Source organism: Mauremys reevesii, linkage group 9 (assembly GCF_016161935.1).
Source record: "Mauremys reevesii isolate NIE-2019 linkage group 9, ASM1616193v1, whole genome shotgun sequence".
NCBI lineage: Eukaryota > Metazoa > Chordata > Testudines > Geoemydidae > Mauremys > Mauremys reevesii.
Window position 1 is genome coordinate 42,059,194 of NC_052631.1, and position 11,398 is coordinate 42,070,591.

General features: G+C 45.4%; 1 long non-coding RNA gene across 3 annotated transcripts; it reads left to right on the plus strand.

Moving 5' to 3' along the window:
- The first annotated feature begins 1,900 nt into the window (after positions 1 to 1,900).
- LOC120371321 lies at positions 1,901 to 9,070 on the plus strand. 3 transcript variants are annotated; one of them, XR_005584273.1, is made up of 4 exons: positions 1,901 to 3,965; positions 5,915 to 6,012; positions 6,324 to 6,386; positions 8,253 to 8,597. It is a non-coding gene; the product is annotated as an uncharacterized LOC120371321 (long non-coding RNA). The 3 variants fall into 3 exon arrangements; XR_005584274.1 differs by lacking the exon at positions 8,253 to 8,597 and adding an exon at positions 8,605 to 9,070 and having other exon boundaries at positions 1,901 to 6,012; XR_005584272.1 differs by having other exon boundaries at positions 1,901 to 6,012.
- Positions 9,071 to 11,398: the final 2,328 nt, after the last annotated feature.

The window sequence follows — 11,398 nt, forward strand, 5'->3', positions numbered from 1 at the left end:
TACAGGGAACCTAGTCTCACGAGCTCTCAGGACAAGTTCGAGATTTCGGAAGACGCTTTCAGTGGTTGCGGTCTTGCACCGGAGATTGGACAAGTGGGGCGGTACAGCTGAATCCGTTTATCAGCCAGGCCTGGTAAGCCCTACACTATAGGCTGCTTGACAGTTAATGGGTAGCTGTGCCCTCCCGCAGAAGGCAATCTGGAAAGCATAAAGTCTGACACTGTTCCAGCCCCTCGCGGCTGGGCCCGGGAAAGATCACTGTATGCTTTTCCTCTGCGGCCTCCAACACGTGCCTGTTGAACGAAGGTCTTTGCTATACAAAGTAAAAGTCAAGCATTCACAATAGTAACAGTACACTAATTGCCCTACTTAGATGCAGCAGTCGCCGAACGACATTACCCTGAGGCGGGTCACTCGGAGAGAGAGGATGCTGCGGGAATCCCTGCACAGACCAGGACCGTATGCAGCCATGCTGGTGGAGGCAATGGTTCCACTTTATGTGAGGATGGCCTGGCGCGGAAGAGTGTGCTTCCACGGGGCACCAAGTAAGGCACCTCTCCCCAGGAACCTCCTGCGGAGGCTTTTCGAGCACCTCTACGAGACCTTCGTGGAAGTGACCGAAGAGGATTTCTATTCAATCCCTATATGTGTGGACCTTCTTTTTATATAGTTTTATATGGACAACTTTTTAGCTAGTTTTAGATAGTATATATTCCTGTTTTTTAAGAAATAAATGTTTCCATGTTTATAACACTTACCGACTGATCCTTCCCCTGATTCTGAGTCCGTGTTAACGGCCGGGGAGGGTTGGTAGGGGATCTCTGTGAGGGTGATGAAGAGATCCTGGCTGTCGGGGAAAGCGGTCTTGTAAGCGCTGTCGCCTGCGTCGTCCTCCACAAACCCTTCCTCATCTTCCCCATCGGCGAACATCGCTGAGGAACTGCCCCTCGACACTATCCCATCCGCAGAGTCCACGGTCACTGGTGGGGCAGTGGTGGCAGACCCACCTAGAATAGCATGCAGTGCCTCGTAGAAGCGGCATGTCTGGGGCTGGGCTCCGGAGCGTCCGTTTGCCGCTCTGACTTTTTGGTAGCCTTGTCTCAGGTCCTTGATTTTCACGCGGCACTGCGTTGTATCCCGGCTGTATCCTCTGAGCGCCATGGCTTTGGAGACCTTCTCGTAGGTCTTTGCATTCCGTTTGTTGGAGCGCAGCTCCGAAAGCACAGGCTCATCGCCCCACACAGCGATCAGATCCAGGACTTCCCGGTCTGTCCATGCTGGGGACCTCTTTCTATTCTGGGATTGCATGGACTCGTCTGATGGAGAGCTCTGCATCGTTGCAGGTGCTGCTGAGCTCGCCCCGATGTCCAACCAGGAATTGAGATTCAAACTGGCCAGACAGGAAAAGGAATTCAAATTTTCCCGGGTCGTTTCCTGTGTGGCTGGTCAGAGAATCCAAGCTAGGACTGCTGTCCAGAGCGTCAACAGAGTGGTGCAGTGTGGGATAGCTCCCGGAGCTAGTAAGTTCAATTTGCATCCACACCTAGCCTAATTCGACATAGCCATGTCGAATTTAGCGCTACTCCACTCGTCGGGGTGGAGTACCAAATTCGAACTAAAGAGCCCTCTAGGTCGAATTAAATGACTTCCTGGTGTGGACGGGTGCACGGTTAATTCGAATTAACGCTGCTAAATTCGAATTAAAGTCCTAGTGTAGACCAGGCCTGAGGGTTTGAACTGTTACTTGAAGGATGGCATCTCCAGTTTTTGGGAGTGGGGTGAGGGTTGGAATTTCAAAGGCAGTGAGGGTTGTGGCTGCCCCCAGCTGTTGGAATATTCAAATACTACCATGCAAGTGGTACGGCCCAACTGCCTCCAACTGTCAGTTCCCATTCCATTACTGATGGATAGGAGCTCTCTCTGGCTGTCCCTGGGAGCAGCCACAGCCATTCCCACTTCTCGCTGCTCCTTCCTCAGGGTTCCTGCAGCATTTCTAGCAGATTGCTGGTTGCTTGTCAGTTCCCATGCGAAGCCCCCTTTCCCCTCTGGGGCTGTCTTCCAGACTACCCTCAGCTAGCTACACTTGGCAGCAACTTCACCTTAGCAGGAACTGGCTGGAGAAGTGTCTGCATCACCCTGTGCAGGCTCATGCAGGCTTGATGCTTTTGGACCCCCACCCCTTTAAGCCCCCGACCTGTGTTGTGGGGTATTAATGTGTGGTCCTTGTAGAGCTAAGGAAAGCTTCTTTGGACCACTCTTCCTCTGAGCCTGGGTGTCTAGCATGGGGGGGAGGGCATTTTCTTGGGGGCAGTGATGCCATCTGGCAGAGTGAGCCAGGGCCTAGTGAAGCCTATATCCAACTTGACATGGATAGGTTGAAGCTCTGGACTCAGCTGGGATTTGTCTCCCAAGGCAACCCTGTCGACCTGCCAATGTTATGCTGACACCTGCCTCACTGAGGACAAATATACAACTGGAAACACTTGCTGCCATGCTTCCAATCTCCACAGCTAACAACACAAATTGGCTTGGATCATCACTTTAACCTTTCACCCGCTAAGGGAACTGACAGTTGGTGGCAATGTCAGTTGGACTGTACCCCTCACCATGGGAATATGCAGGTGCTGGAGGGCATATGGAGAGGAGGTGGTACAGCCCTCCGAACCTACACTCAACTTTAAGGGTCCTTGGGGTGGACTAAAGCCCTTAGAAAGTTCACTCTGTTTTTTTTTGTTTGTTTTTTCATTTGGCACCAGTTCCCGGAGCAGTGCTGTCACTGAGATGAGCACATCTGGATGACTGACTCTGTCCATTATGCAGTGCTGTGAGTTGGTTAACTTTAAACTCCATGGGCCATCTTGAGTCTCATCCGATCCAAGAAAGAGCATCCTTCCTCAGAGACATTTCAATTGCAGGCTGCCAAGAAGTCTGTGCTCCAAAATTGACCAAACTCTGTTTCTTGGATTCAACCTCTAGCAAAGAATTCTCCTTTGGCCTCTGTCTTTCTGAAGCAGATGAACAGAAACTAGCCAACCAACAAAACAAAGTATTTTATGTTGACTTCAGCCTTCCTCATACCGCCCAGGGTTGTGCTTGTGCTTACTTTGTTCCTGTGGGAAATCTCACAGATCTTACTCTCCAGGAGTGAGAATCTTGGGGTAATGGTATCTCTAAAATAAGGGAAATGACTCCCTTGTCTTTCATTTGGGGGCTCTGCCCTGTGAGGGAGTGTTATGTGTCACAGATATCATGTATTGCCTTGTGTTTATCCTGACTGGGGACATGCTGCTATGCTTACAACCTCTACCGCTAACAACACAGGTTGGCCTTGATGAGCACTTCAACCTTTAACTCGATAAGGGGACTGACTGGTGGAGGCAGTTGGGCTGTTCCACTCACCACTGGAATGGGTATGTGCGTGTGGAGTGGGCATGGTGCAGCCATCTCACTTTAGGCTTTCCTGACAGAAGGCTTGGGACCTGAGAGTGGGATTCCTGTGAGGATATTGTCCTCAAAGAAACAGTTACATAGGTAAATAGTTTTGCCTTGTCCATTTAAATATGGATGTGCTGATGCAACATAACTTTAATTTGGTGTTTCCTGAATATGCTTAAGTGTATCTTCATTTAGTGATTTCTTAGAACGTTCAGGCTTGGTTCCCTATTGTGGTGAATAGCCCCTGGCTACTTTTAGACTCTAACTCAATTCTACTTTTTAATTTGTGTCTCTGCCTGATGGAAACTGCTTTATCTGAACTAACAGCAGGAACATGGAAAAGGATAGGAAGCAAATCTACCATGATTGCTTTTGAAGCATTCAACAGGCCAATTTAAACACTAAAAATAAGGGTTAATATGGTCACAGCTAAAATCCAATTTGTTTTACCCTTTGATTAATAGATCCATCAGACTACATGTTGCAATAAGAATTGGAGATTGTCACTTCCCCCTGCAGTGCAATGCAAAGTGAGTTTAAAGCTTCGGTTTAAGTTTTGCACTGCAACTAGTATCAGCTTAAAAACTCCAGCTTGGTTTGGAAGCCTTTATGTAGAGCTTCAAAATTAGATAAGTGTTCAACAAGGTTAATTTTAAGAAAAAGAAACTTCAGCAGTGTCTCTGTTAAAATGTGAACTCATAGTGTTTCATTAAAGTCCTTTACTGGTATATTCTATAAATCCTGTCCAGTTCAATACTGATTTAGATTTCATTAAATCTAGTATGTGGTCTCCATTGTCACAGGTTCCACTGCGATATCTCTTTTGATTGTCTAGACATTTATAAAGCATCCAATTACCATCATATAGAAGTGCTACTCAATTCTAAAGAATTTGCATATGAAAAAGGCCTTAATTATGTCAGAAGTCTGATGTACAATGATATCATTGTAGCATTTCTCCATGTATTGGCATGTTTATTTCCCCCAATTTTGCCATCTGTTTTCAGGATGAAGGATGTGGGTCCTTCAGGCAGTTTGAAGAATGAACATTTATTGTGTGGCAAATAATTAACCTGTGAAATTGCTGTCCTAATACACATGTGAAAATTGAGTAGTCCATGATGTTTCAGGTTATGAAATTGAAAATTGTTCTTCTTTGGAAGTATACAGGACCCATTCAGTTGAAGAGATTATGTAGTGGTGAACTGCAAGACAATTCCCATCATCAGATCTAATATTATCCACTCTACATGAGACACAAATCACCATCTGATATGCCACATCAATGCAAAACTAGTGAAATCCTGTTAGAGTCATAGAATATCAGGGTTGGAAAGGACCTCAGGAGGTCATCTAGTCCAACCCTCTGCTCAAAGCAATCCCCACACTAAATGTACATTTTGCACATTGAGAGGTCTGAACAGTTCCAATTCATCTCAATGGTTCTGAAGCATAATTATGATATTTTAAATGTCAATATTGTTAACTATTGCCCTGTTGATCAAAACTCCCAAGAAATAAAAGGACCAATCATATTTTGAAGATCTATACAAGGTACTGTGAGAAGCATCTCATTTTAGTGGCATGAATATACAGAGTTAGTGGTATTCTCCCAAGCTCTGCCCGCAAACCCATCTTTTCCCCTTTGGACTCCTGTTAGAAATGATACTGATCTATGTGCTGTTTGTGGTGATGGCCTTGATGCCCCAGTTGAAATAATGAGTACTTACAATGGGGACTGCTAGGCAGAAGTAAGTTTATCTCCACTTCTGAGCAGAAAGAGGAGAAAATTGGATGGACACTCAAATGTGTCCATGGATGGTCCTGAGACATAACTTGTTGAATTCTTCTCAGCTATTTCACTGGACCCAATTACAGATTGGGCCGAAGGGTCGCACTTGTGGTCAAAGCTGTATGTCAATCTTTTGGTTGACACTGATGCTGGCGCTCGCCTCCCCAGTTAGTGTGACTCAGAGGATTTTTAGCATAGTTGAGTTGTGGCATCTGCACAAGGTTAAACCCCAGTCATGTAGTGTAGCTTTCCCCCCTGAAGTTGAATTTATTTGTCCTTGGACACACAATACAAATAATGATGTGCTTCTTCCCACTTCCCCACCTAGGGAATGAGCAATACTCTTTCTCCGTACCCAGGGATCTATACATGGTTGGATGGGGTGGTGGTGGGGTGTTAATCTTTGTGTTTTCTGTTGTTTTCCCCACAGGTTTTCATTGACCTATTGGGAAGCATTATTTATGTTGTTATCCTGATCTGAATCTTGAATCCCCAAATATTTCACATACCTGAGGTTGAAAACTATATCCTGACTATGAATACTTACTGTTTGACCCATATACCACTAATGAAATGTATCTTTGCCAAATGACATTGTTAGAAGGGAAAAAGGACGGAAAGGCAAAAGGAGGAGAGTATGTGTGTGTATATAAAGACAAGAGACCCTTATGCTTTTTGTCTCCCTAGGTTCGGCCTCCCTGTCCAGCATCTGTCATCTGGTAGGATCCCTTCCCCTGCAAAGAGGACCTGTCCAACCCTAAATAATGAGGAGTCAATTAATAAAAGTAAAATCAAATAAAGTGTATTGAAGGGTTCATAACAAAGAGTGGGGCAGATAAAAGGGGGAATAAACAGCAAAATGGCGGCACGATACAGTGATTACCCCCTCAAATTCAACCCAATAAACAAATATTAAAAAAAAACCTTCACAGATCAAAGCGACGGCAAGTGCTTGGGACCTCAGTCCTCTGGCTAATGGCAAGCCTTTGGAGAGGAGCGCCAAGGAGTCCCTTGATGTTCCTTTGGGATCACAGGAAAGCAGAACAGATGGGACACTCAGGAGATGTTGTTTCTTCTTTCTCTCTTCTTTTTACAGGTGAGGAAACTGTTGGAGAAAATCCCTAACCCTTCTACCACTAGGATGGATAGATGCCTGCAGGTAAGACCCGTGACCTGTGACCATTCCTGACTGTCACTCAGATGGACAGCCCTGAGGCCCTGTCCGGGGCAGCCTTTTATACACTTGCCCAGGAAACCCCTTAGAAAAGGTGGGAAACCCCTTAGGAAAAGAGAAAAAAAAACATTCTGACTGGAAGTTGTTTAGAACTCCAGGAGAAATAAACCAACATGGATTCTTGTAGTTACAAAACATCTGAAAGTGAACCCAACCTAACAACATCCCTAACTACAAGGTATTTAAAATGTACATAGGAATTGTTTAGGGTTGCTCCAGGGGGTTATAATTAGGTGTGATGTGATGAATTTAAGGAACAGATAAATTAGGCTGCTGTTCAGAAAATTCTTTTTAAACTGACTTTTCTAAAGGAAGTGGTGAAATCTCATTGCTTAAGAGGCAACTAGACTGAACAAGGAACTAGAGAATATACTGTATTGAACAATCCTTGTTCCCCATCTCTAAATTTGATGATATTCTAATTTATATTAAAAAATTGACTAGAAAGGCAGCTTCTGCTACAATGGCCATGAAAATATTATAGTTAAATAAAGAGTATTCCCAAAAATAGGGATACATTTAGGGGAGAGAGCTAATTGGGCCTCTTCATTATTATCTCAGACCACTCCCATGGTCCTGAGTCCCTGATGCCAGCCTCTGTGTCCCTTCTGTTGCTTCAGGGCTTAGACACGACCTTGAAAATCTAGTTTGGTCTCACTTGTTGCCTGTGAAAGATAAGCAGATAAATGTTTACCAGTGATCTAAATAAGAGTTTGCTGCAAGAGTTGTCTGTTGGCCTGTATCATTTTGGAGCTGTGGACACTTTAGAGGTAGGAGATCAGAGCAGAACTCTGTCTTGGTGACATCATGAAACCCCTTCTGGTAATGCCTGACTGACTTGCTCCAAGCCAGTTGTTCTCAACCTATTTACCATTGTGGGCTGCGTATGCCGACCACAGTGTGTTAACTTACGTAGGAGGCATCCAATTGTACCAGTATGGCCCTGGGGATATTACATGTGCCACAGATTGAGAACCACTGAGTTGTCCAAGCACTAACTGAAGAGGCTCAGAGCAGGACTCTGCTGCCATTCTCAGGAGGCCCGTGATGGTGTTTTTAGAAGAAATTCTCAGTCACGTTGGGTGTCTCTGGAGCTCCTGGATGTCTGAAATAAGTGTTCACATGGGAAATAAGTGTTCATTCTGAGCAGAAATTCACTGTAAAGAGGTGCTGACCTTTTCTGCTGTCTCTCTAAGAGGCTATTTCCATATAAAAGGAAAGTCTCTTCAGACGCCAGGCGATTTGCCTCAACCTCCCAGCCCACCATAAACGTCTCCCCTTTACTCTCACAGAGATTGTGGAGCACACAGCAAGCAGCAATAACAATGGGATATTGGTTTCACTGAAGTCTGAGCGAGTCAGTAAACTGCACCAGCGACCCTTCAAACATCCAAATGCACACACTACCACCATTCTGCACTTGCTTAGCCTGTAATTGATCAGCTCCTTACTACTGTCCAGGGTGCCTGTGTATGGCTTCATGAGCCAGGGCATTATTAAGGGGTAGGCTGGGTATGCTATGACCGGTAACTGTCTTTGTTAACTTGCAAAGGCAAGGAGCTGCTGCTGCTGTTTAGCACTGGAGTACTGTGACTGTCAGCAGCACCTAGTAGACATACGGTGACAGTGAAAAAAGGTTGAACGGGCTCCATGCTTGCTGTGCTATGGCGTCTGCTCAGGCAATCTAGGGAAAAGGGCGCGAAAGGATTGTCTGCTGTTGTTTTCATGGAGAGAGGGTTGACTGAAGACATTTACCCATAACCACCCACAACAAGTTTTTGGCCCCATCAGGCATTGGGAGCTCAACCCAGAATTCCAATGGGCAGCGGGGACTGCAGGAACTGTGGGATAGCTACGACAGTGCAACGCTCCGAAAGTCGACGCTTGCCACGGTACTATGGACACACATTGCCGAATTAATGTGTTTAGTGTGGACATGTGCACTCCACTTTATACAATCTGTTCCCAAAAATCCACTTCTGTAAAATTTAAGTAATTTCGTAGTGTAGACATACCCAAAGATAATCTAAGTACAAAGAAGCAGGATTGTTTCTAAGCAGAATGTTTTTCATGAGGTATCAGCTGCTCTTTTAGCTGAAAACAAAAATTTCAGGTGTTCTTAGATTCACTTTTGTATCCTTAGGTGCACAGTGACAGATCTTACCAAAAACAGGTATCAGATTTGCTTTCATTTTCTTTTTGTCACTTGTCTCCTTTTCATACTCTTTAGAAGGGAGCAATTTTTAACATCTTTTAAAGGAGAAAATCTTAAAAACAAAACAAAACAACCTAGAAACAGGTGGTAAATAGCAGAAAATCCCCAAGGCAGATGTCAGGCTCTGAAAAGTTTCTTTGTAAGTTCATGGCAAAAAAACCTTTGGCTCAAGACAAGCAATTGCCTCACAAAGGCAGGACATGGGAAACGCCCTGCAATAAAATAATAGATTGATGCCAACCCAACAACTCTGAAGAATGAGTTAATAACCAGCAGAGTGATGGCCAGTAAAACCTAGTGATCATGGGTGGTGGTGTCATAGGTTTGTTCCCCACTTTGATATTTAGCGTCCACAAGATGGGGACCTGCATGGACTCCTCTAAACTAAAATCCTAGTTTAGATCTGGTACGCTGCCACCAGCCAGATTTTTAGTGTCTGGCACACTCCCTGTTCCCCCAAACTTTCCCTGGGGAACACAGATCCAAACTCCTTGAATCTTAACACAAAGGGAAATAATCCATTCCTCCCACCTTCTTCCCCCTCCCCTAGTCCTTGGGAGAGGTACCTTGAATCAAACAAAGAGGGATTCCCTATCCCCCTTCCCTTCCCCTAAAAATCCAAACAAGGGAAGGGGGATAGGGAAGGATAGTAGAAAATACTTCAGGAAAACTTGGAGAACTTGGAGATATATCTTGCCTCTCTTAGATCCAAAGAGAGAGCGGCAACCCAAACAAAGAACACAGACAAAGACTTCCCTCCACAGGTCCCTTGATTGGTCCTCTGGTCAGGTGTTCATCAGGTTACTGAGCTTGTTAACCCTTTACAGGTAAAAGAGACCTGGCTGCGGGTGACCACTCCCCCACTCTTGGCCAGCTTCACATGGTTGGCCAAGTCCTCCCCCAGTAGCATGGGGATGGAAGAATTGTCATAGACAGCAAAAGTCCACTTTCCTGACCAGCCCTTGTACTGGACAGGCAATTCAGCTGTAGGTAAGGTTACAGATTTTGATATGAATGGAGAAATTGTGATTTTGACCTCTGGGTTGATGAATTTTGGGTCCACTAAGGACTGGTGGATAACTGACACGTGTGCCCCGGTGTCTCTCCACGCGGTAACCTTCTTCCCGCCCACTCTCAAGGTTTTCCTGCACTCCGGGGGTATTTGAGAGATATCTGGGCCTGGGGATCCTTGGCGTGATGATGGTGTAATGGACTGTACTCGATTGGAGTTCTTGGGGCAGTTGGCCTTTATATGTCCCAGTTCATTACATTTAAAACATCACCCAGCTGACGGGTCACTGGGCCGAGGTGGGTTGCTGGAGACTGGTGAGGTGGGACTGTAGGTAGTCTGAGGCTTTCCTTGGGTTGTAGCAGGGGTCTTGGGTGGCCCCCGGTGGTAGGGTTTATTGTCAGCTTCCCCCTTGTTATATTCACTCTCCTTGATAGTAGCTTTTTTCTTTTCTGCTAAGTCCACCCATCTGCCTCCAATCTATCCTGCCTCTGTTACATCTTTGGGCTCTCTATCTAGGATGTACCATTCTATTTGCTCAGGAACACCATCTAAGAACTGTTCCATTTGCATCAGGTGGGCCAGGTCTTCTAGAGATTGAATCTTTAGTCCTGACATCCATGCATTCCAATTCTTTTTAATGTAGTAGGCGTGTCTGGGGAATGACACATCTGGTTTCCACTTTAGGGCTCTGAACCGCTGACGGGCATGTTCAGGTGTTAGCCCCATCCTGATTCTGGCCTTTGTTTGAAACAGTTTATAATCATTCATGTTTTCCTTAGGCATTTCAGCTGCCACCTCTGCTAAGGGTCCACTGAGCAGTGGCCTCAGCTCTATCATGTACTGGTTTTCAGGAGTGCTGTACCCATGGCAGGTCCTTTCAAAATTTTCCAAGAAGGCCTCGGTGTCATCACCTGCCGTGTAGGTGGGAAATTTCCTGGGATGGGAACAGTGCCTGGAGAAGGATTGTTAGGGTTGGCTGGAACATTTGGGTTAGCCCTTGCTAATTCCAGGGCCTGCTGGTGGGCCTCCCTCTGGAGCTCCAACGCCCTCCTGTGGTCAGCCTCTTGCTTCTCCATCTCTCTCTTGTGGTCAGCCTCTCTGGATTGTTGTTTCTCCATCTCTCTCTTGTGGGCAGCTTCTTCCCTGGCCATTTCTGCATTAATTAGTTCCATCTGTCTTTGATGTTCTTTGTCTTTTTCTATTGCTTGCATCCTAGCCAGTTCAAGTTTCTCAACTGTTTCACTGGTACTCATGTTTGTGCTTTCTGGTGCTGGCCACACCCCTCTGCAGTCAGTGATTTGACTATGTTGCTTTAGCTCAGGTTGCTTGGTTTACAATTTCCTAACCTTTCTATTCATGACTGAATAAAAAGAAAACAAAACTTTTCATTTGCAAATGGTGTTAGCTGTGTTTGCTGTCTGAGAAAAGACCAAAAAAACCCTGGTTTGTCCTCTTTCTAGCAATTGCTAATGCTCTCTCAGTGGGAATCCTTTCTAACAAGCTTTGTTAGAAAAACCTTTGTCTGTTTGCCTTCGGGGTATCTCTCTTTCACTGCTTCCCCAGCATCTCAAAGGAGGAAAAAAAAAATCTGGCTTTTGGTTCCTAAAAAAAACCCTTCCCCCTGCTAGCCTGCTTTCCTGCTGTAGAAGGAGAAAATAGCTCTCAATGGCTCTTAAAACATCCCACCACTGCCTACCATGTCATAGGTTT